This window comes from Peromyscus californicus, unplaced genomic scaffold (genome assembly GCF_007827085.1).
Source record: "Peromyscus californicus insignis strain IS unplaced genomic scaffold, ASM782708v3 Scaffold_24__1_contigs__length_46423439, whole genome shotgun sequence".
In the NCBI taxonomy this organism is placed as follows: domain Eukaryota; kingdom Metazoa; phylum Chordata; class Mammalia; order Rodentia; family Cricetidae; genus Peromyscus; species Peromyscus californicus.
The window spans coordinates 16838184-16862234 of NW_026294535.1; the positions used below are offsets into that span (position 1 = coordinate 16838184).

Genomic DNA, 24051 nt, shown 5'->3' on the forward strand with positions numbered 1-24051 from the left:
CCTGCTTCTATACAACAGTTTTCTTGTCTATAGATTTCGACACATGACTGACTATTGCTGCTCCAAGAGACAAGGAGTCTGGGAAAATCAAGTCAAACTGACCAGAAATTGTCCTCTCAGTTTACATGACTGTTTCCATCTATTTGGAGGTAAATCAGTCAACTAGGTCATTTTTTTTTTTCCTGGTTCACACTAAAAGCAAGTTGTTAGAAGCCAAATTCTACCCCTTTGAAAAACCAAAAGTAAGTGTCCTAGATTTCCAATGTAGACGTGATGGAGATGTCCCCTACTGGAGGTTCTGCGGTAGGGCTACTTTCATCTAAATTAGATAAAAGGTAATTCTGAGAACCATCTGGAATCATCCGCGGGCAGTTGTGAGTAGCCTTTGTGGTATAAGAGCAAAATGGCTATTCATACATTCACCTCGATGCTAAAAATTCTATGGGAACAGGGCAGTGTCTAATTTCTGTCCTCAACTCTTAGCATACTCGACCTGACACAAAGTTGATAGCAGATCATTCATTATTGATTGAACAGTTGAAAGAATGGATAGCTTCCCACCATGTCATTTCAAAGCTCTCTAGAACTTATCAATCAACTTATCAACTTTCAATACCTGGCTTATCCCCTATCCCTGCAGGGTTTTTATTATGTCAGATAAGACATTCAAACAGTTCTATGAATGATTTACTTTAATTATAGCTACATGCAGCTATAACACCAGTGATGGTAATATATAACTGAATCACATCATTAAAGAGCGTGTTTCTTCTCAGCTTCTACAGTCCAAAGAGAAAACTTTTAACATGTGAGATAACTCAGAGGACAGCAAGAAGCCCTCCTCCAAAGGAACTCCCAGTCATGTGGGAAGTGACGTTGATTTTTCCCAGCATTGGGCACTTCATTCGCAGGCTCCATTATTGTATTTTGGAAGAAAAACCCAGTAATTTTACATCTCTAGAATAATATAAGAAGATTTTCCATGAAAGACTATTTGTTAGATTTGTGGTCAGATGACAAGGTATTTAGTAGCCAAGAACTTTGTAGAGTTCCTCTATACTCAAAGCTCAAATGCCATAGAAAAGAGACTGATTCCTTGATTCCTTCAGCCTTGACTTCCAAATGCATTCGTTCAGAGAAGAGAAGGTGGTGTAAAGTGGTCTTCTGAAACATGAACTGAGAAATAGGTTATCACTGCTGCTGTTGTTGTCTTTATTGCAAATACTAATGACCCTAATTTGAATTATAAAGATAACTAAATGCTGATAACCAACCTCAATGTACAGTCCTAAAATATGGCTCCCTGTTTAATAAGATTACAAAGACTTCTAGGAAATTAAATCTCCCTGAGTGAATTCTCGGTGTGGGATACCCTACACTCACTAGGTTCCATGTGCAGATTCTACGGCAACTCAAGGGAGTGAAAGGTGATGCGCATTTGAGTGAAGCAAGAAACTAGATCAAACAAGGTCATTAGCATCACATAGGGGAGACAGCGAGATAAATGAATTGTTCATCTAGGATACTGGAAATTTCCGACTATACCAAAGTGTAACAAATATAACACCTTGTTTTTATTTTTCAAAAAAAAAAAAAAACTCTGAATCTTTCATTTAACAACTAAGCTTATTCAGTTTCTTTCCTCTATTGTCCCTTATCTCTATTGGTATTTGTCCCTATAGTTAGTTCTCTGTTTGCTAATTTCGTAATTCCACATTTTTAACTTCTACTTCTTGTTTTAAAACAAAACCAAAAAAAAAAAATATTTCCCCCTTATCCCATCTTCTCTTTGAATCATTTTTTTTTCCTTATTTTCCCTATTTCCATTCTTCTTCATGCTTTTAGTCTCCCCTCTTCAGTCTGTGACTGCTGGAGTGCTTACGAGTTCTTAACATGTCCTCTGCTGTTCTGCTCCCTCCCTTTCACAATCCTACCCGTCTGTCCTCCTTTGTAAATCGTTTTTTTTTTTTTTTTTTTTTTTTTTTTAAGCATGGGTGGGTGGCCTTAAAACGCTGCAGGAACAATTCGTTACTAGGATATTTGGGAAGGGGGTGAAGCCACAGTAGAACTCATTTATTCTGAGGAGCAGGCTTCTGAAGCGTGTTGGGGGCAGATGGCTGACTGACATCGCTAGGTGGCAGTATTCCAGACAGGATTCCAATCGCAGAGCTGTGTGAGCCCTCCCCACCCCCAGTCCTGGGTGTCAATGGCCTCTATGGTGATTTTGATTCAGAAATTTATCTGCTTTGAAATCTTGGGCCTGTCACATCACTTCTCAAAAATAACGTAACTTAACACCTTAGGATGCATGACTGCTGATCTGAGTCTCAACTAGACAGAAAATGGTTTCATAGATTTGCTTTTTTTTCCCTTGCATAAAAAAATACCAATGTAAAGGCCTTTATATATGAATTTTCAGATCAACGAAATTCTAAAGACTAGTACAACGTATTGTTTATGAAGTAGAATGTCTTCATCAGTATTAACTAATTAATGTATTTCATGAAAACATGCCTTTCCAGATGTCCAAATGTTAAATATTTGATCGCCTAAATAATCCACAGTATGTCCCATGAAGTACAGGATGCAGAGTTGCTGGGTTTGGCCATGTTGAGCACATTCAATTTTAGGAACTGGCCTGCTTCATAATGTACTATCTAGAAGAAATTTAGCACATTATGAAACCTTACCCTGCCTTAGTTTCCCCATTTGTAAATGGGGATATGAGTAAATACACTGTTCATGGAAATATTGTAGAGTTTAAATGGGTTAATATGATTAAAAAATTATAACCATATCTGGCATACTGAACAGCCTTAGGTTAGCTACTCTGTGTTCAAAATATCCTTAGACTCCCTATTTATCCTTAGTGCATGAATATGTGTATGTGTATATATGTTTTATATATACATATATACACACACTTTCTTGGACATGGGCATCAGCCATCCAAAGTCAGACCTCATGCTTGCACAATAGACACTTTACAGACTGACCCATGATTACCTTCATCCCCAAGATTACCAATTTTTTATTATTTTATTTGTATTTTTGGATTGTGATATGATTACATCATTTCTGTCTTCCCTTTTCTCCCTCCAAACCCTTCCATATATACCCCTCCTTTGCTATCTTTCAAATGCATGGCCTCTTTTTTCATTTACCATTGTTACATGTATGGCATCTACATCTCAGCACTGGACTGAGATGAATATAAAAGGGACTTATCTTCAATGTAAAGTGTTTTAAAAGATTTAATATTCCAGGGGGAGCTGGAGAGATGGCTCAGAGGTTAAGAGCACTGACTGCTCTTCCAGAGGACCTGGGTTCAATTCCCAGCACCCACATGGCAGCTCACAGCTGTCTGTAATTCCACTTCCAGATGATCTGACACCCTCATACCAACATACATTAAATAAATAAATCTTTTTTTAAAAAAGATTTAACATTCCTTATTTTATGTGTCAGTGCCTCCATGTGTCACTACGAGCTCACCCCATGTGTGCTTGGTGATCAATGAGGTCAGAAGAGGACACCAGATCTCCTAGAACTGGGGTTTCTAGAGGTTGTGAGCTGAGAACCAAACCCAGGTCTTCTGCAAGAGCAACAAGCGCTTTCGGCTGCTCAGCCATCATCCTCCAGCCTCCATGTTGTAAATCTTAAAGGATGCAGATGAGATACAGGTGCTATTAAGGGGTGACAGAATTCTATGGGATGAAAAAGGATCAACTACCACACTAACAGTGTGTGAGAGAGAGAAAGGACACACTTCCAGATAAAGATACTTCAGTTGAAACTAGAGCTTAAGCACGCTTGAATGTGTGAGCCAGTAAAAAAGAATGTTCAGGGAAGTTTCTTGCAGAGAAATGGCATACACTTATCCTGATAAGAATGGCTAAGAAGGAAATATTGGCATTATTCAAGAACTAGGTCATTTTTCCTTAATGCTCACAGGTATCTGTGAATAATTCATTTTGATTCCCCACAAAGCACAGGGAAAGGAATGATTTCAAGGGCCAAGAAAAAGCTATTATACTCTGGCCTACTGAAGTGTGACTGTGAACTAACAAAACAAATCTTTAGACAAAATGTGACATGAATCTTTTCTCAGATAATATGCTGACCTCCTTCCTATAAAATGCTACTAAATATTTTTGAATAAAGAATGCATCCACGAGCTGTGTCTTCCAGGAGGAGTGATGGGGTTATACTGAGTCATCTGTTATTCCTCTCTGTGGGGCTAATTGCATGAATGTGCAAATCAGCTTGACATGAGCTAGACAAAAAGCACAATCAGGGGCTGGTCACAAAATGAAGTTGTAGATCTTGAGAGCCATAAAAAGGAAGAGGCACCAAGATCATGATGGGGAAAACTACAGAGACAACCAAACAGAGTTAGTGGGGACTCATGAACTTCAGACCAATAGCTGTGGAACCTCCATGGGACTGGACTAGGCCCTCTGCATAAGTGAGACAGTTGTGTAGCTTGATCTGCTTAAGGGGCCCCTGGCAGTAGGATCAGGATCCATCCCTGGTGCATGAGCAGGCTTTTTGGAGCCCATTGCCTATGGTGGGACACCTTGCACAGCCTTGATACAGGGGGAGGAGCTTGGATTTGCCTCTGCTGAATGTACCAGGCTCTACTGACTCCCAATGGGAAAGCCTTACCTTCTTGGAGGGGGGAATGTGAGGTGGCTTGGGGGAAGTCTGGGATGGTAGGAGGAGGGAAGAGAGAAGGATCTGTGGTTGGTATATAAAATGAATAAAAAAATTTCTTAATAAAAAAATTTTTGAAAAAAAAAACCCAGAGGATTAAAGGCCATCCTTTTCAAAAGCTATTTACGATAAGCTGACCATAAGATTTTGTCCCTGGAATGAGGTCAGCAGGGTTTGTATTTGGAGGAAATGAGTTCTCTTCAACCTCTAGTTCTAACCTGTGATCTTATGGATAAAACACACTTTCTTTAATGTGTAAATTCTGAGCTTGTTTTGCTCTTAAATGTTTTTTCTTTTATTTTTGGGGGGAGAGGGGGTTGTTTGTAGAGAAACTTTGGAAGTTCTGTGTTAGAATCTATGAAAAAGTTTTATATATAGATAGTTGTATTATTAAATTTGGAGCCATAGTCAGAAGATTCAGATCATAATTGGCTCATTTTTCTATTTCCTTAACTATTGTAATTGCCAATTGTATAATAGTAATTTTGATTTGAAAAATAATTTTTTTACCCATCAAAATCTTTGCTGTTATGGTCTGCAGCCTTTAATGACTGTGGTGCTTGTATGACCAGTGGAAAGAAACCCTGTACCCATGGAAGTGAGGTGCTGCATTGAGGTGTGAGTCATGGTTAGTAAGATTCGAGACTTCTGTGGTGATCACTGTCCCCATGAGAGACGTCTGGATGCATTCATGAGGATGCTTTTGTTTCCAAATGAAAATTTGCTACTTTGGCAGTTTCCATTAGAAAAAAATTCTTTCTTCTTGTTTGAATACAATAGTTTTAAGATGTACTATGAATAATGGTGTAAGTAACACACAATGAATTGTAAGTAGCATGTCATTCAGAGAATATATCGACAGGTTTTTTTAAATCTTAATGTTTCTTTTCTTTTTTTTTTATTTTTCGAGACGGAGTTTCTCTGTGTAGCTTTGCGCCTTTCCTGGAACTCACTTTGTAGACCAGGCTGGCCTCGAACTCACAGAGATCCGCCAGACTCTGCTTCCCAAGTGCTGGAATTAAAGGCGTGTGCCACCACCGCCTGAATGTTTCTTTTCTATTTATAACTTCAAACCTTCATGAAGTATTTTAAGAACATAAATTTCTTTACAGTGAGCTGAACTACTCTTTTTTGCTATGATAGGTCCTTAAACATGCCACTCACTTACAAATGGACTTCTTTATCATCTAGAATATTGACATTAATTTAAATTGCAGTGTCTTTTTGCAACTTGATATATTAATGTTCCTCTAAGTGGTACTGATAGTTGGTTCAGAAGAGATAAGAGTAATATTTATTCATGGTAATTGATGAAATAATTTGCCTAACTTAAGGAAACTAAACACTATGGAAAACTGAATTTATATGCAACTCTCAGTTTGACTTGAGGCCACAGAAGACAGTCTGAATCTACCTGTGGGATATGTGGAATCTGTTGCTTTATTTTCAGTGTTTAGAGATACGTTCATCCTTAATTGGTTTGGAAAGATGCCATATAATCTTAAGTTAACCTGCATGCTATAAATGTGCTGTGTGTGTGAGTAAAGGAAAACCTTTTTTGAAATGTTAAAAAAAAAGGAAAGAAAGAAAGAAAATCTCAGAAATATGGAACAATGAGTTTAGCAAACCAAAACTTGAGGAGGAAAGCCATTTACAAATCCTTTCAGGAAAGATATGTTTCTGCAAGGAAGGTAATCATGGATACTTTGATGAGATATGTAAGTGTGAAGCCTCAAGGGGCTATGTAGGGATGCAAAGTGATTAAGCTGAGCACTTACTGTAATTGCTTTCTACCATTTAGTCCAGGAATGATTAAAGCGAGAGCTATGCAATTTGGGTGGCAGGAGGGTCAAGCGTGTTCCCAGCTACAGCGTCTCTATTTCTAATCCTTCTCCTTCTATGCAGCTCCCCGTCCATATTAACACTATACAGCTCCAGAATTAAGCCACGTTCCTTCATCTGCCTCTCTTCTAACTTCCAGAACTCAAATTTAGAGATTAAGTAGAGTCAGAAGTAAATACTCCCCCATGAATGGTAGGAAAAAAAAAAAAAAAAGCTTGAGTAAGTGTGGGCTGCCTGAAATAAACCTGAGAGGAATGTTTGCACAATACCTTCCTGCTGGCTGGGGAATTGTTCCCACAAAGCATTCTCTATCCTGAAGGCTGCATTTCAGCAACCTTGGAAGTATTTCCCTACCAAGGGGCTCACTCATCTTCGGTAGTTTCTCCCATACTGCCCCTTCTTCCTCCCACCTGGACTGTGGAAAACCCCTTCTCCTCTGAGCAACTTGAAATATTTGGTTCTTTAGGGATTTCACGGGAGAGAGAGCAAGGGACCTGAAGTACTGGGCTTTTCTTTATGCTTTTTAACTTTCCAGTAAAACCATACAAAGTCATATGATTCTGATGTCATCAACACACGTTTCTTCTCTCATTTTATGACCCTGATGAAAAGTATTTCTACTTGACCGAAAGAAACCTACCAACACAGTCATTTAAAACCTTGTGGTAATTTTCCATCTTTATTGCCAATTGGTTGCCATTACTTCATGGCTTTATGATAATGTCTCATAAAGCTCAAACAAAATGAACGTTTCAACAATGCCTACATACTGAGCACTGGTATGTGTGGAATACTATCTAATTCATTTAATTCTGCCCATCCTACCGTTATTGTCTAATTTCATCTTCAGTATGTGAAATAAAACTGTTCAGGTCTTCCTTCCTACTTCAGTTACTACCTTAAGACACACAGGTATAGCATCTCATTCAAAACTGGACACAGTAGAGCATGCCAAGAACCCCAATACTCAAAATGTAGAGGCTAGATGATCAGTAGTTCAAGGACAACGTCAACTACATAGTGAATTACGCTATGAATTCAAGGTCAGCCTGGGCTACTTGAGAGGGGTGTGTATGTGTGTGTTGTTTTCTATACCTCACATAAAAAGACATTCTGCATCTCTACCAAATACAATGATTTTCTTTCTTTTATCATTTCTTTTCTTTAATTTACTTTTTGTGGGGGTATGTGTGTGTAATGTGTATGGTATACCCTAGAAGAAAAGCCAGAGGACATCCAACATCTTGCTCTATCATTCTCCATTTCATTCCCTTGAAACAGGGTATCTCATGAAACTCAGAGCTAAACCAGCAGCCAACAAGCCCCAGATGTCCTCCGGAGGTGACAGGCACAGTCCTGTGTGATGATGCTGAGGTTTTTACATGGATTCTGGGGATTTAAACACAAGACCTCATGCTTGGGGCAGCAAGCATTCTTACCCACTGAGCAATCTCCTAAGCCAAAAGAGAGGGGTTTTTTTTGTTTTTTTTTTTTTTCAATAGCACATGATCCGGTGTATCTAGTGTCTCTTCTGCTTGGGAAAAGTCAGCCTGCATTCTCTACCCATCTGTAGCCCTGGTAAGAACAGCTCCGGTTCAAAGGAGTCCTGAACAAAGATGCTCCATCTTTTGGTCCCATTTTAGGTTTCCAAGATGGCACATTTTATGACTATGATTTTTCCCCCTTGATCTTTTTTGCACATCACTTATGAATTTGGTTTTTTTATGACTCACTGAATAGCAAATTTTAGTAAACTAAAGTTTTTCCGAATCAGAAGATAAACTTGCCCTATACCATCACACTGAGATAGGACGAAGATAATGAAAAGCAGTCATTGAAACTAACCGAGTTCTGAAGGAAAAGTGTCAAAGCAATTACCAACAACTGCATGACATTTCTTTAATGTTCTCAGCATGGCCAGGTAATTACAGCTCTTGAATTTTTATCAATACTCTTAAAGAAACTGAAACAATGTTTTAAATCCTAAACTGCTAGAGTCTGTTGAAAGTAAAAACATGAAGGCAGATACTATTCTTTTATTATACCCATAATTCCTGCTGGCATAAAAATACACATGAATAATCAGGCATCAACTGGAGGGAGGGCTTCCAGGAAATAGTAACATTCATGAGAAGAGAGAGCTAAGGTGGACAGTTATTCTGGACTTAAATTCCATGAGCCATTATAGTTATCTCTCTTTTTTTCCAGTGCTTCCTTCTCTCTCTCCCTCCCTCTCCCTCTCTCTCCCTCTCTCTCCCTCCCTCTCCCTCTCTCTCATTCACTCCCTCTTTCTTCCTCCCTCTCTCTGTCTCTGTTTCTCTCTGTGTCTATCTGTCTGCCTGGCCATCTGTCTCTGTCTTTGTCTCTGTCTTTCTCTTTCCCCCACCTCACCTCCCATCAAGAATTGTAAAGCCTGACCCAGCAACTCTGGTCAGAATGAGCTCCGCCTTTAGATAAAAGAGGTGACATTAAGTTTTTCTCAGCCATTGCCCTATGGCATTTGCCCAGTAGCTCAATTTCCAAGAATATCTATTTTCTGTCTTGCTCAATCCCTGCTCCCAAGGGAAACCACAGAGTAGAAACTCTTTTGGTCCTAAGGTTGTTTTAAGCATCAGCAAAATGTTTGCATTGGTTTTATCCCATGTCTTGTTTCATCCAAATGAACTCATGAATCTCAGCTCACACAAGCCAAATGCCCACCGGACACATCAGTAAGATTGTCCTCTGTAACATGAATGGAAACTGGAGTTAAAACCGGAGGCCAAGTGACCTCTAGAATGTATATTTGATTGAATGACAGGTAGGGCAATTGAGAACTGACATCGGGTGCCTCAGTCTTGAATTTTAAATATGGCCTTGGGTCACAATTTCATGTTATTTACTAGTGAAGGGAACTCTTTAACAATCCTTCTTGGACCAACTCACAAAGAAACTTAACGAGGAAAACAGAGTATTTCTGAAAATTCATTTGTAATGGAAAATGAAAGGCAGAATGAGGACTCAGCAAAAGAAGAAAAAATGTGCAGCTTTATCCAGGCTTGAATACTAACAGAACAAAAACTACCCTTCAAGGAAATTTATTTTGCCACTTGATTGAAATTAGAATATTTATGGATGTGTCCACAAACTTAAGAGTGAAAATGAGTCATTTTTTTTTCTTAATCTGTCAGTCTAAACTTTCACAGAAACAGGAGTTCAGTAGAAAACCACACAGTTAAGTTACCCCAGAACCCAGGTAAACGAGAATCAGCAATGCCCATCTGTAAGCCAAATGTGCCTACAGTAAATAAGACAGAGACAGAAGAGTCTCCCCAGAAATCCCCAGTCCAGCCAGTTTCTCTAATGCAGCAGTGAACAAGAAGTACCCCACTTCAAAACAAATGAGAAAATGAGGACCAGCACTTGAGGGTGACCTCTGACCTCTACACGTATGCCAGGGCGTATGTGCCTACACTCAAACATATGAGCATGCACACATACACAAAGAAGGAGGAGGAGGAGAAGAGGAGGAGGAAGAGGAAGAGGAAAGAAACAAACGAACAAAGAACAAAGAATGAAAGAGAAAGAAAGAAAGAAAGAAAGAAAGAAAGAAAGAAAGAAAGAAAGAAAGAAAGAAAGAAAGAAAGAAAGAAAGAAAGAAAGAGAGAAAGAGAGAGGGAGAGGGAAGGAGGGAGGGAGGGAGGGAGGGAGGGAGGGAGGAGGGAGGGAGGGAGGGAGGAAGGAAGGAAGGAAGGAAGGAAGGAAGGAAGGAAGGAAGGAAGAAAAGAGAAGGGAAAGGAAGGAGAGGAGAGGAGAGGAGAGGAGAGGGGTGGGGAGGGGAAGAAAAGGAGAAGGGAGAGGAAGGGAAGGGAAGGGGAGGAGAGGAAATGGGAGGGCAGGGGAAGGGAAGAGAAATCAGTGTTGACATTCAAAGCCCGTCTAGAAAATCCACTCCATCTACTCATCTGGATGGATGGAGCATCTAAATTACATCTGCAAAGATCTGTACCCCTTTGAAAGCCAACATTCGTAGGGTCTGAATATTAATTAGCACAAGGACATCTTTTAGGGATGTGCAGGGGCATTTTCAGCTTGACACTGTCGTATTGAACAGCAGTCCCTTAAAGTCCTGAAATGTCATTCTATTCCATCCTAGCCCCCACCCCTATGGTCTGTACACTATTAGCAACTGGAATTTTTCCTTTTGAAGGTTAAAAACACAGTATTAAAATACTTTATCATAGTCTTCTTATGGAAAAAGGCCAGCGTTTATCATGCTTGGTACAATTATTGCCTCAAAAGCCTCAGATTCTCAAACACAGAAAGCATGATGTCATTATTCACCTTTCCAACGACAGACCTGCCTCCTTGTTCTATGAATTGCAGACTCTGTAGTCACATCCCAAGGAGGGAAAAAATAATCTACTTGCTCCTGGACCGCTACCTTGGGAAAATGAGGGGATTTCCCTGTACATCACAAGTTAGTAGCTCATCTAAGGACATCCCATGTAGCTCCAGGTTCTCTCCACACTGACGGAAAGCAAGTCACTGCATGCAGTCCTGAAACAAATATATTCCCATCTGCTGTGAGATGACGTGGAAACCACAGGGCTCCAGAGGAGAACTGCTTTCTTTGGGCTCTCACATGCTTTCAAGTAAGTTTCCTCATTGCCATTTATGCTAAGCTTCATGGTGAGTATTCTTTTTCCTCCGGACTTTTCTGCTTAGCCTAGGCCGTGGATAATATGTAAGGATGCGAAAAATGCAGACTCAAGTCAAAGGAAAGCTGAAGTTGGAAGCCATGTGCAGCTTCTCCTGGTTGTGAAGTCGTGAACAAACACCCAAGTCACCTTTGTGTATTTGTTCGTGATATGGAAAACCAATGTGTTTGCTCACTATCTACTATGAAGGTTAAATAAATCCAGCACAGACTGCCTGACGCTCTGTGAACAGTAGACACTGGCCATTGCCCTCTTTCACTTCCCTGTTCTATTCATGGACAGAACTACCATTGGCTCATTCTTCCTCAGTCACTGAAGGTTCCATGTAAAGTCTATAGGCTTCTTTTCTATCATAAAAATATTGATAGGTGATTTTGGCATCCTACATGATGGCTTATTTCATGTTCTCAATATCTAGGCATAGAGTTGCTTTACTTAATAAAATTTAAGCTTTACAAACACCCACACCTATCCATACTCACCCACCCACCCACCCAACCCCCACACAGAGAGAGAGAGAGAGAGAGAGAGAGAGAGACAGAGACAGAGACAGAGACAGAGACAGAGACAGAGACAGACAGACAGAACCACAGGTTCTGGGCCAAGACTTCAGCACCTGCCTCAGTCATTGAATTCATAATTTGAATTCTATTTTTCAAAAGGCTTTTGTTCAATAATATAAGCTTTAGACTCCATAAAACTTGCTTTCATATCCGTCCCCTCAGTGATTTTCTGACATACAATCTGTGATTTTTCTAGAAAATAACATCAGTTTACCTACCATTAGCCAAAATCATTTTTTCCTACCATGACATCCCACTGCCTCTAGGGTTCTATATAATTTCTGACCTCTGAGTTTGGTGAGTTTATCGTCACTTTGATCTACATAAATTTATAATTCACCTTTCTTGAGTAACAGAAATTACATGGTTACATATTTCTAATCAATTGATAACTCAACATCTTAATTATTCTTGCATGTGGCATGCCTAATGTATTAGGATCATGACAAAGAATCCTTATGCTCAATGAATTTAAAAATACTGTAGTGAAGTTACAGGCTAACTCAGAGGGTAAATGAAGTCATTTTTGAAGTCTATTGTGACGGATTCCCAGCTTCCCTATTTTGAAGTCAGGACTTCCTTCCATTCAGTGGTTGCAGAGGGTACTCACACTGAAATTATTTTCTAGTCACAAAAGCACACCCAGTGTTACCTGTCCCTAAGACCTTGATCCCACAGAACTGACAAGTTTATGTGAGTAAGGGTTTTGCTTTGCATTTGTCACGAGCCCCAAGCCAAACTTCCAGGACCCCAGCCATCATAATTCTAAACTCAAGCTTTAGAAATTGAAACCAGGCCGGGCAGTGATGGTTCATACCTTTAATCCCAGGACTCGGGAGGCAGAGCCAGGTGGATCTCTGTGAGTTCGAGGCCAACCTGGTTTACAGAGCAAGTTCCAGGAAAGGCACCAAAACTACATAGAGAAACTCTGTCTCAAAAAAACAAAAAGAAAAAAGAAATTGAAACCAAAGGTGGTCCACCTCACAGAAACTTCAGAAGTCTGTCTAAACATGATGCTGTTGTTGTTGCAGAACAGTGGGATAGTGAGCAAATATATTTTTAGTTTCTTTATTATTTATTGTTATTATTATTATTATTATTATTATTATTATTATTATTACCTCATATATTACATTCTGACTACAGTTTCCCTTGCCTCTCCTCCCCAAATCCCTCTCCCCCTCCCCTCTCCCTCAGATCCACCCACCCCATTGCCTCCCCTCAGAAAAGAGGAGACCTCCTGGGGACATCAACCAAACAGGACATAACAAGCTACAATAAGACCAGGCACATACCATCATGTCAAGGCTGGACTAGGCAACCTTGTAGGAGGAAAAGGGTCACAAGAGCAGGCCAAAGAGTTAGAGACAGCTCCTACTCCCACTGTTAGGATTCCTACAAGAACACCAAGCTACTCACCCATAACATATATGCAGAGGACCTAGGTCAGACCCCTATAGGAGGCTCCCTGATCTCTGTGAGCCCCCATAAGTCTCAGTCAGTTGATTCTGTGGGCCGTGTTCTCTTGGTACCCTTGACCCCTCCTTCCTCCTTCTCCTCTGCAGGATTCCCTGAGCTCTGCCTAATAATGTTTAGCTATGGGACTCTGCATCTGCTCCCATCAGTTGCTGAATGAAAAGTTTCTGGTCTCTGTGGTGATGATTCTGCTAGGCTCTGGTCCCAGAACACTCTGTAAGCAGGACAAGCTGCAGGTCAAAGGTTTCGTGGTTGGGTTGGCATCCGAATCTCTCCACTTGAGGCCTTGTCTGGTTACAGAAGATGACCGGTTCAGGCTCCGTGCCCCCCAATTACTAGGAGTCTTTGCTAAGCTTACTCGTGTAGATTCTATGGAGTTAGCATTACACTAGGTTTCCACCTTGCCTCAAAATGTCCCCCAAACCAGTAGTTTCTCCCCCCCCCCCATTCCATTCTGTTCCCAGCCCACTCCGATTCCACCCTCAAAATCTATTGTATTTCCCGTTCCCAGGGTGATCCAAGTGTCTTCCCTCAAGCCCTCTTTGTTACTTAGCTTCTTTGGGTTTGTGGATTGTAGCATGGTTATCTTTTACTTTACAGCTACTATCCACTTATAAGTGAGTACATGTTTCTGTTTCTGGACCTAGGTTACCTCACTCAGGATGATTTTTTTTCTAGTTCCGTCCATTTGCCTGTAAATTTCATGATGTCATTGTTTTTAACAGCTGTGTAATACTCCATTGTGTAAATGTACCACATTTTCTTTATCCATTCTTTGGGTGAAGAACATCTAGGTTGTTTCCAGTTTCTGGCTATTATGAATAAATCTATAATGAACATGGTCGAGCAAGTGTCCTTGTAGTAGGATGGGTCATCCTTTGGGTACATGCCCAGAAGTGATATAGCTGTGTCTTGAGGTGGATCCATTCCCAATTTCCTGAGAAACTACCATATTGATTTCCAAAGTGGCTGTACAAGTTTGCACTCCCACCAGCAATATAGGAGTGTTCCCCTTGCTCCACATCTTTTCCAGCGTGAGCTGTCACTTGTGTTTTGATCTTAACCATTCTGACAGGTATACGATGGAATCTCAGAGTCGTTTTGATTTGCATTTCTCTGATGGCTAAGGATGGTGAACATTCCTTTAAGTGTTTCTCAGCCATTTGAGATTCCTGTTTAGATCTGTACCCCATTTTTAATTAGATTATTTAGTTTGTTGATTTCTAGTTCCTTGAGTTCATTATATAGTTTGAATAGTAGCCCTCTATCAGATGTGGAGTTGGTGAACATCTTTTCTCATTCTATGAGCTGCCATTTTGTCCTATTTATGGTGTCCTTTGCCTAGGGCCAGATGGTTTTAGCACAAAATTCTACCAGACTTTCAAAGAAGAGCTAATACCAATACTCCTCAAATTATTCCACAAAATAGAAACAGAAAGAACATTGCCAAATTCATCATATGAGACCACAGTCGCCCTGGTACCCAAACCACACAAAGCTTCAACAAAAAAAAGAGAGTTGCATACCAATTTCCCTCATGAACATACTTGCAAACTTGATCCAAGAACAACATATCAAAAATATCATCCACCATGTTCAAGTAGGCTTCATCCCAGAGATGCAAGGGATGGTTCAACATATGAAAATCTGTCAATGAAATCCACCATATAAATATACTGAAAGAAAAAAACCACACAATCATCTCATTAGATCATTAGCTGCAACTTCTGGATCTTAATTCCCATCTATTAATTGGCAGCTATGAGGACATGGTCGAACCAACTGTCCTTCCTTGCCTTTTTTTTCTGTAAAAGGAACTTATATAGTTTCTCTATGTTGAGGTTCTTTTTTGAGAGTGAAGTAACTTAAAATGTTGTACAGTTTCTGGCTCAGAGTAAACACTCTACCCATATTGGCTATTTTTATTACCAACTATTATTTCAAATATGTAGGGCTTTTTTGAGATAATGAATATTTCGGATTTTGTTGTGATTCTAATTTTGTGTAATATTTTATCTTGGCAGGGCCAACCAAAATGTAAAAATAATAGAGATTTTACCTTCTGCATAGACTAGACTAGAATTTGCTCCTGAAATAACAAATTGTTTGAGAAGCACTTTGTGCTTTTATTATCTAAACTGTAGGAGTAATGGTAAAATTACAAATGAACTGTCTCGAAATATGCATTTACATGTAGTCTACATAGGAACTCCAAAGATTAAAAGTATGTTGAAGACTTTGTGTCTTGCCAAAGGAGAGTGTTTTTGGAAGCAATGTCCTTATAAGGATGCCACGGTGATATCACTGAGAAAAAATATTAACACACTGTCAAGAGTTACATTCAAGTAAGAGGAAAGACAACTAAACACATTTCTGTAACACTATGTAAAGTATTATAGTAGATGAATACATACAGCATGAGAGTATTTAGGCTTCAGTTTTCACTTAATTGTAAGTTAGATTCCCTCTCTATATAAGTTTATGTTAGCCACATGAACTTTTGGCATGTATTTGTGTGTGTGTGTGTGTGTGTGTGTGTGTGTGTGTGTGTATGTGTGTGTGTGTTAGACTTAAAAAAATCTAGTTACATCATTTCTTTCTCCTACTCTTCACATGTCCAACCCCCACCTTCCCAAATTCACAGCCTCCTCTTCTTTAACCACCATTATTGGGTGTGTGTGTGTGTGTGTGTGTGTGTGTGTGTGTGTGTGTGTGTGTGTAAATAAATCTATAAATACAACCTGCTGAGTCTGTGCAGTGTTCCTTACATGTATATGTTTCTAGGTCCTACCACTCTATTGGATAACCATTCACTAACTATTACAGGAAAACAGCCATGATCTCTCAACAACATGATTGCCTGAACAAGACCTGAACAAGAGTTGACATACTAGTGTAAATGGGAGAAGCCTCACAGGGGCCCATCCCTAGATAAAGAACTATGGGCAATAAACAACTTGAGAGAGGGATGGAAGGAAGGAGAGAGATAGACAGACAGACAGAGACAGAAAGACAGAGGATTAAACTTTATAGTTATTAGGGGAGTTAATTTTTTTTACCTCACTATTTGAGACCACAAAAGCATGTTTACTTACCTTAATAAAGTTTTAGTGTGAGAGAAATGGTAATAGTAATTTTTCTTTAAGCAAATTAAATACAGAACCATCTGTTATTACTCAATACAGGTGCCCAACTCAGAGTTTTAGAGAGGTAATAAACCCATTTTCCTCCTTACCAAATCAGTATCCAGAAAAAAGAAATCTCATGGGAGTATTAGTGTAAATTAGGAGACACAGGTAATCCAACACTCAAGGAGGGGGCTTACATTTCAATTGAAGGCACACAGTGGTCTGTATTTGGATTTCAAATACAGAAAATCAGAATGCTTCTGTTGAAGGCTGCTGATAAAACATCTCTTATGAGTCATTCCAGTCTGCAGGGTAAAAATTTTGAGAACTTTTTCCTAAGCGTGAAAAGATATGGAAGCTATTCTCGCACCCACTAGGTGGGGTGGAATGGCTTGATGCATCACTGGGTGACTGGATTGTGATATGCCATGAATAAATTCCCAGCAATGCAATTTCTTGGAGCAGTCCATAACCAGGCTCCCTTAGCATCACAGCACAGATTAGAGACTCCCTTCACATCCCAGCATAAAAAATCAAAGGAACCAGCAGAATGCAAAAGTGGGGTGTCCTGTGGGGGAGTCATTTTCAGCTCTTTGAGTTCATGAAGAGGTCTAGAAGACAGATGGATGTGAGGCGAATTATACATCTCAGCCTCTTTTACTCTTATCTAGCATGAATAGACAGCTTTGTCATACAGCTGCCCAAGGCTAATCCTCCACACTCCCTCAATCTTCTCAGTCTACTGCCTGAGTATCTCTGAAGCCAGGACTTAAACCCTAAAATTAGAAGCAGGATTACTGGTTGCAGACTGCTGAAAAGCTTACTGCTTCCTGGAAAGAGCAGGGAATGATGGATGATTGCCTGTGAAGGGATAAACGTAGAAAGGGCATGTCAATTTTAAGAGAAATAGTGAAGCCCAACTTAGCAGATTTTCAATAAATCTGACTACTCTTTTCCTGACCGTCAGACATATTCATAGACTACCATTTAGTTATGTAGAAAAATTTTACCCAGTTAACTGGGGTCTTTATTTATTAAATGTCCCATTCTCATACAACGATCTCTCTCTCTCTCTCTCTCTCTCTCTCTCTCTCTCTCTCTCTCTCTCTCTCTCTCCCTTTCAATCAATAATCCATACACCATTGCTAAGCTTGTCAAAAAATATCCAGCACTGATTCTGCTGTCTCATTTGTGGTTTATTTTTTGATGGAGTTTTCCAGTGGGCAACCCTAGTCTAACCAGGTTTCTATGATTGTGTTATAGTTAGGAGTGATTATTGCCCTGGAGAAAAGGTTCAGCAAAGTGTCATCTCTATTGGTTGAGCAGTCAAGCTTTGTGCATATGCCTACCAACTTATAATGTGGTCACATGCCTATAAACCTCCAAACTGAAAATCCTGTAAGTTCAAAATGCTTTTGATAAGGTTGGCTCAGCGACAGAGTGCATTACAGTGTATCAGTGGTTTCTCCTTGTGATTGCACAGCTCTGATCTAGCATTCCAAGAGAGTGTAGTACTATATATTACTTGTCTAAGAAAAGATCAAATTTCAAGGCATGCTTTCTAATGAATGCATATTGCTTTCCTACCATCATGGAGTTGAAAGATCTCAAGTCAAACCATTGGAAATCAGGCACCATCTGTATATATTTTCATAAATCAAGGCCATCTAGATTAGCACAGAGTAAAAGTTAATAAGTGTAGTTCAGTAATTGCATTTGATACTGTATTTGGAATTCATAATGAATGAAATTCTTGTAAGTACCTGGAGTGCAAGGACTATGAACCTACTTATTTCCATATTTGTTCCAGTTGCATTAGGTCGGCATTTTCTCATTCTAATGAGCTCAGCTGTGTCTATGCAATTTCTTTTGACCAACGAGTGTGTATTATGAAAGTCATTTCCAATCAGAGGATTTATGAAACACTGTGGATGCTTCCACAAACTCTTTTGCTTCTCTTATGCTGAATGGAGATATTCTGGATGGAGAGAGAATCATCAAGTGTGGCCAATAATGACAGGGGAACAAAGAGCCCAGCCAATCATTTGTGGCCAGCAATAACCCTTCTTTTGTATACATGCATGACATTTATCACTACAGTAGGACCTAGTCAACCCCCACTACCTCATACTAAAAATATATCTTGTGATTTTGCAAGAGATCCTGATTTTCCAGTCACATCTTTTGAGGAGCCTGGATTCCACTGAATGAATATCTTCAAAGCAATTTTACACATCTTAAAGGCACTAATGGGAAAAGATAGATTAGTTGAAACCTAATGAAACCCTGGCAGACTACAGGCAGGAAGAGCCCCAGCTGTTCTCTGGCTTCTATTGGATGGATATTTTCACAAGGAAATGGTTTTGCAGACAATCTAAGTGTATCCTCTCCCAATCTTTCACTAGGGTAAAAGCAAATTCATTACCTTCCTAATGCTGAGAAACAATGTTTATTCTCAGTTCACCAACACGTGACTGAGGAATATTATTAAGCTGACAAATATTTGTTAAAGTAAACAGGTAGAGCTCCAGCTCCAATCTAATGAGGCAAACATTTCAGTGCTCCAGAGAATACTAATAGGACAACATCGTATTAATATCCAACATCCTTCTGGGAATCCCAAAGGAACTGTTCTCTAATCACTTCCCTTGTCATTAATTGAAATTATTTTTACCCACTTGTAATTTTTCTCCAGAGTCAGTTTTATTTTAAGATTCATCAAATTACAGTATTACCTGTCTATTTTCCATGTAGATTAGTACACCAATCTGCTTTCCTCTAGAAACAAAAAGCTAACCCTAGAATCCCTTTAAAAGTTACCTAGCTGAACTCCACAGCATTTGAACTTCTGTTTAGTGATATAACAAAAGCTATGTGTCTCATCAAGGTCTCCTTAGTGATGGGGTAAACATGACACATAGTGCCTTAGGTAGCAGGAAACTGTTGCCCGGTGCACAGGGCAGACATTCTCTCAGAAATGCCCAGTTCCAGATGAAGCCTGGAAACTCCTTAGTGACTCTGACTGGAAGCAGCTATTTTCTAGAAGAAACAAAACAAAGCTGAAGCCATAGTGTCTCCCATACATCAGTTTCCTATTGGCCATGGAGAATACTAATCAGATTAACAGTAATGGGGACTCCTCTGTTTGTGGATCAGAAAGAAGCTAGGGAGGGATATTATGAGGAGGGGCAGAATCTACATAGCTGTGTCTTTGGACAGCATATATTGTGATGAGAAATGTGAATTAACAAACCAGAAATGATAGAAAGGACAGTAATAGTGGGTTCTCAGAGTAGTAAGAGCGTGGATCAAAAGTGCCTACTCTGTGCCAGGAAGGTTAGGAATGAGAGAGGATGCGGGTGTACCACTTTAAGCATGTGACTTCTGAGACAATACTGGCCATGACAAAATATGCAAACACTTCTCTGGTTGCTGAAATCAAAAGAAAGCAACTCTGGACATGAAATCATGATGATAGTATTAAGAAAACTCAGGTGAGATTATGGCATACACAGCTGGGAACCCCTGTCACAGATGTCCTCCACAGATCTGAAAACAGGAGACATGAAGCCACGGAGTGAAAAGAAGCAAAATGGAGATGAGGTCAAGGTAGAAAAGAACAGAAAGAACAGACAAATGAACATGAAAGTGCTATGGCCTAGAAGGGAGGTGGTCCTGCCAAGGAGGCAGACCATCTATATTAATGATTTTATTCAACTACCACTATACATATGCAAAGTGGGGATCATATCAACTCACCTTAGTGAGTCAAATGTGGCTTAGAGGCATCAGGTAAGCTAGCTCCCTGTATATCTCAGTCCTGAATTCTGAAGTAATAGCATTATTTCTTACTAAAATTGTATATCAGGGATATGTAATGAGGTTTTCTTTTCACTCTAACACACCTCCTTGACCAACTAAATCAAGTCCAGAGTGGTGAGGTTCAGATACAAACATGTTTAAACACTTTTTAGATGATTTTATTGTATGGCATTAACAACCACCAAGGTCTAAGACACTAGATGATGAATATAAACACATATACCATATATATATATATGTATATGTATATGTATAGTGTATACATATATTCATATGTGTGTTATACATATATACATAGTATATATTACATATATATGATGTGTACATATGTGTGCATATGTGGATATAATCATATATGTGTGAATATATTTTCCACTTGGACTTTTTAATTAGTAAGTTGGGAAGCTGAGACTAAATGATATCCGAGGTCCTTTCCAGATGAATTATTTTATAGTTCCATCAAAACACAGTTCTGTTAAAATAAATACTTCCAAGAGACTTGAAAATGGGTAAGGGAATTCGTGGCTTTAAAGGATCATTAATTGCATAGGATTTATCTTGTCAGTAGTTAGAATCTTGATGTGTATTTACAGATCATGAAAACCCATGTCTTCCAAAAATGAGTCTACTATTAGAATTCAGTAAGGGAATGATATAATCACTCCAGTGCTGTCTAATGTGATGGATTAGAGAAGACAGGAAGAAGGAGAAGTCAATTCCAGTTAGGATCTGAGGTGATACATAAGCCATCGCAGTGACAATTATGTAAAATTATGAGGCTTGCTATTTTTAGAATTGCTGTGCTGCCTCTATGCACTTTCTTCCTAGAAGATCCCTACAGCAAAGATTTTTCCACAAAGCCCCTCAACTGATACAGCTATGAAATGGAGTTCATCACTTAAGGGTAGAGATGTAGAAGCCAGGACCTTCTAATGAGAAGAGGTCAGTTAAGATTGACAGAATACTTTTCATGTTTAAGGGAGCAGAGTGAAGAAAAAGCGTGTGCAAGAAATCAGGTAAAGAACTGATAAGTGAGACAGATGTCTATATGGATTCATAATTTTAAAAACAACACATAATAAAAAAAATAACCTCCAGGGAGATAAACTAAGGCCCTCGGAGAGAGAATAGAGAGAAAAATCATTTCTGTTTTTTAGAAATAAGGAGTGAGTAGATAAGCAGAAAGGAGTGTAGCCCTTACGTGAATAAAGGAAAATCTTTCTGAGACATCATTTTTCGAGATAGCCTGGACCGCCCTGGAACTCACTTTGTAGACCAAGCTAGTCTCACGTTGTTGGAGGCTCCTACTTCAGCCATCTAAGTGCTGGTTTTGTAGACAAATGTCATTCCACCTGGCTCCCTTACACCATTTTTAACTTTTCAAATCTGCCCTAAGCTTGAGAGCCATAACTTCATAGCACTGTATGCATTTGAAACATAGTGAAAGCAGAAATGTTTATGTAAAAAAATTCAAACTCTTCTCATCACAATAAAATAATGGTTGGACACGAGATATAATCAGATGTAATCTTTCTAGCTAAAAAATAGCCACAGCAATCCACAGGGACTCTTCATACAGAATAGGTGAGACAATAATCTGATTTGGGAATGATTTGGTGTCTTCCTCGTTGGCATTAATGCAGAATCGCTAAAGAATAACATCTGGTGGGCTAACCATTTCCTGTGAATGTTGCCGTCTTAGTCAGGAATTAAATACTTAAAGACACTAAGGGGTCAATCGTGTTCCTCAAGGGCTCAGCACAGGGTTTTAGGTCATTACTAATTCTCCTAAAGAACGTGACACATACACAAAATGGGTGCTATCTAGTATAATGTTAATCTTCTGTCCTTTTGTGCCAAATGTATTTATCACGGTGAGATTTATCTATAGATGTTGCTTTTAAAGAAGGTAAGCAAAAAGAAGAGGCCCTGCAAAGGAATGACATGGAAGTCATTCATATGAAATTGAAACAAAAAATAAAATAAAGAAATTGAAGGTAGGGAAAGGAAGAGAAATAGAAAGGACCTATAAATAAAAGACAAAATATGACTCAAGGTTGATGATGTGAACAACAGACAAACAGCACTCAACTATGTTTGGGAAGGTTCTAGTTCCATTACGACAGAGATACATTGCTACTATCAGAGTACTAAGGGACATAACCTAAATCACTCTTGCCTATTAATTAAGGAGCACACAGCTCCTTGGAATAAGTTGACACACATATTCACATTTAAATATTCAACTAAAAACTATCTTTTCAGTAAGTATTATGTACTAGATCTCATTTTGAGCCACACAAAAAGTAACGCTATATCACAAGTTCTATGCCAGCAGTAAGAATAAACAATAACGAAAGGACAGACAAAGAGAATCATGGGTAGCTTATATGATGAGGTCATGGAATGATTCAGCAAACATTGTCATCAAAGTCCTGGGCACCGGCACCAGACCTCACACTTACCCGCTGTGTGACTTGAACACGCTTCAAAATCATCATCACTCACTGCAGCCCTGTTGGAAAACGCTTATTTCGTCTAATCCTCTGACAAGTCTAATAATAGTGCTGCACAGCCAAACGCACAGATTAAAGCCATCGAAAGAACACTCCTTCTCCACTACCCACAAAGATGACTCAAGCGAATGTTCCAAATATAAAAGTCTGCAACTGAGCAACTGGTCTGTGCTGATCACCTTCTTAGAAAAACAGGGTTGAGAACTAAAAGCATGCAGAAAAGAAATCCAGTACTTGTTTTCATCCCACTAAATACGGTGGAAACAAAACAAGGAACATGAAACTACGCTGGGCACAGAACTTTAACAGGTACACCTATGCTGTTGAGTCCTTACTTGCTTTTGGTACACTGTAAGGAGAGAATTTGGGGTTTATCATTTTGTAGTGGCATATAGTACCGAAACCGTTTTAAACATTGCCTTCCCCAATTCCTGCTTTCGATCCTAAGAGAACTGACATGGAATGATATTTCAAAGTTGGAGACTAGACGATAAAGAATCTAGCAGGCATGGTTATATCACTCAGGAAGTGTGTGGTCAAGTTTTGACATGGTGGTGGGAAAAGAATGATGAGTTGTGAACCTTCCAGGGAGAATACTGTGATCACGCTGAATCAATCAAGAAGGAAACGACCACAGAGAAAGATAGAAAGTAACAGGAGAACTAATAAAAAATTAACTTATTTTTCAACATCTATAACCCATCTGCTCTTTGAATATTTTAAAGGAAATATTGAGTACCAGAGGAATAAATTCCACGCTTATGTTTTTGCATCTAACAGAGAGTTAGAGTTTCTGTCGTGTCGGGAAAGAAAACCAATTTCTTCTCTATGCGTGAAATATTACCAGGTAAAAACTAAGTAACCAATAAATAGCTGCAGACAAGCAAATCTCTAGAGTTCCTCCAGGTAAAACTTGTATGTCTGTGCTAAGAAGTCTAGTTTGGAGTGAGCTAGAATGCACCAAACACCTCTATATAAGTTCCACCAGTATCTTTTTTCTTATCTTAACCACCATCATGGTATTAATCAGCGTTCTATAATTGTAACAAATTCCTGAGATAATCAACATAGAAAGTGAAATTTTTTATTTGGGTTCACAATTTTGCACATTCCAGTCCATGATCTATAAGGGCTCATTAATTTCAGGTTTGTGGGAATGCAGTGCACTGTGGCAAGATGTCTTAGTTAGGGTTTTTTATTGCTGTGAAGAGACACCATGGCCATGGCAACTCTTATAAATAAAAACATTTAATTGAGGTGTCTCGCTTACAGTTCAGAAGTTCAGTCC

General features: G+C 39.2%; 1 long non-coding RNA gene across 5 annotated transcripts in view; it reads right to left on the minus strand.

Moving 5' to 3' along the window:
- LOC128119724 (uncharacterized) overlaps positions 1-22936 on the minus strand; it is a 114064-nt gene extending 91128 nt beyond the window's left edge. For 4 of the 5 annotated variants that reach the window (XR_008221648.1, XR_008221647.1, XR_008221644.1 and 1 more), the window contains exon 1: positions 22713-22936. This is a non-coding gene — a long non-coding RNA (uncharacterized LOC128119724). The remainder of the gene's footprint in view (positions 1-22712) is intronic. The other variant, XR_008221649.1, reaches the window with a different exon arrangement.
- Between the last annotated feature and the right edge of the window lie 1115 nt (positions 22937-24051).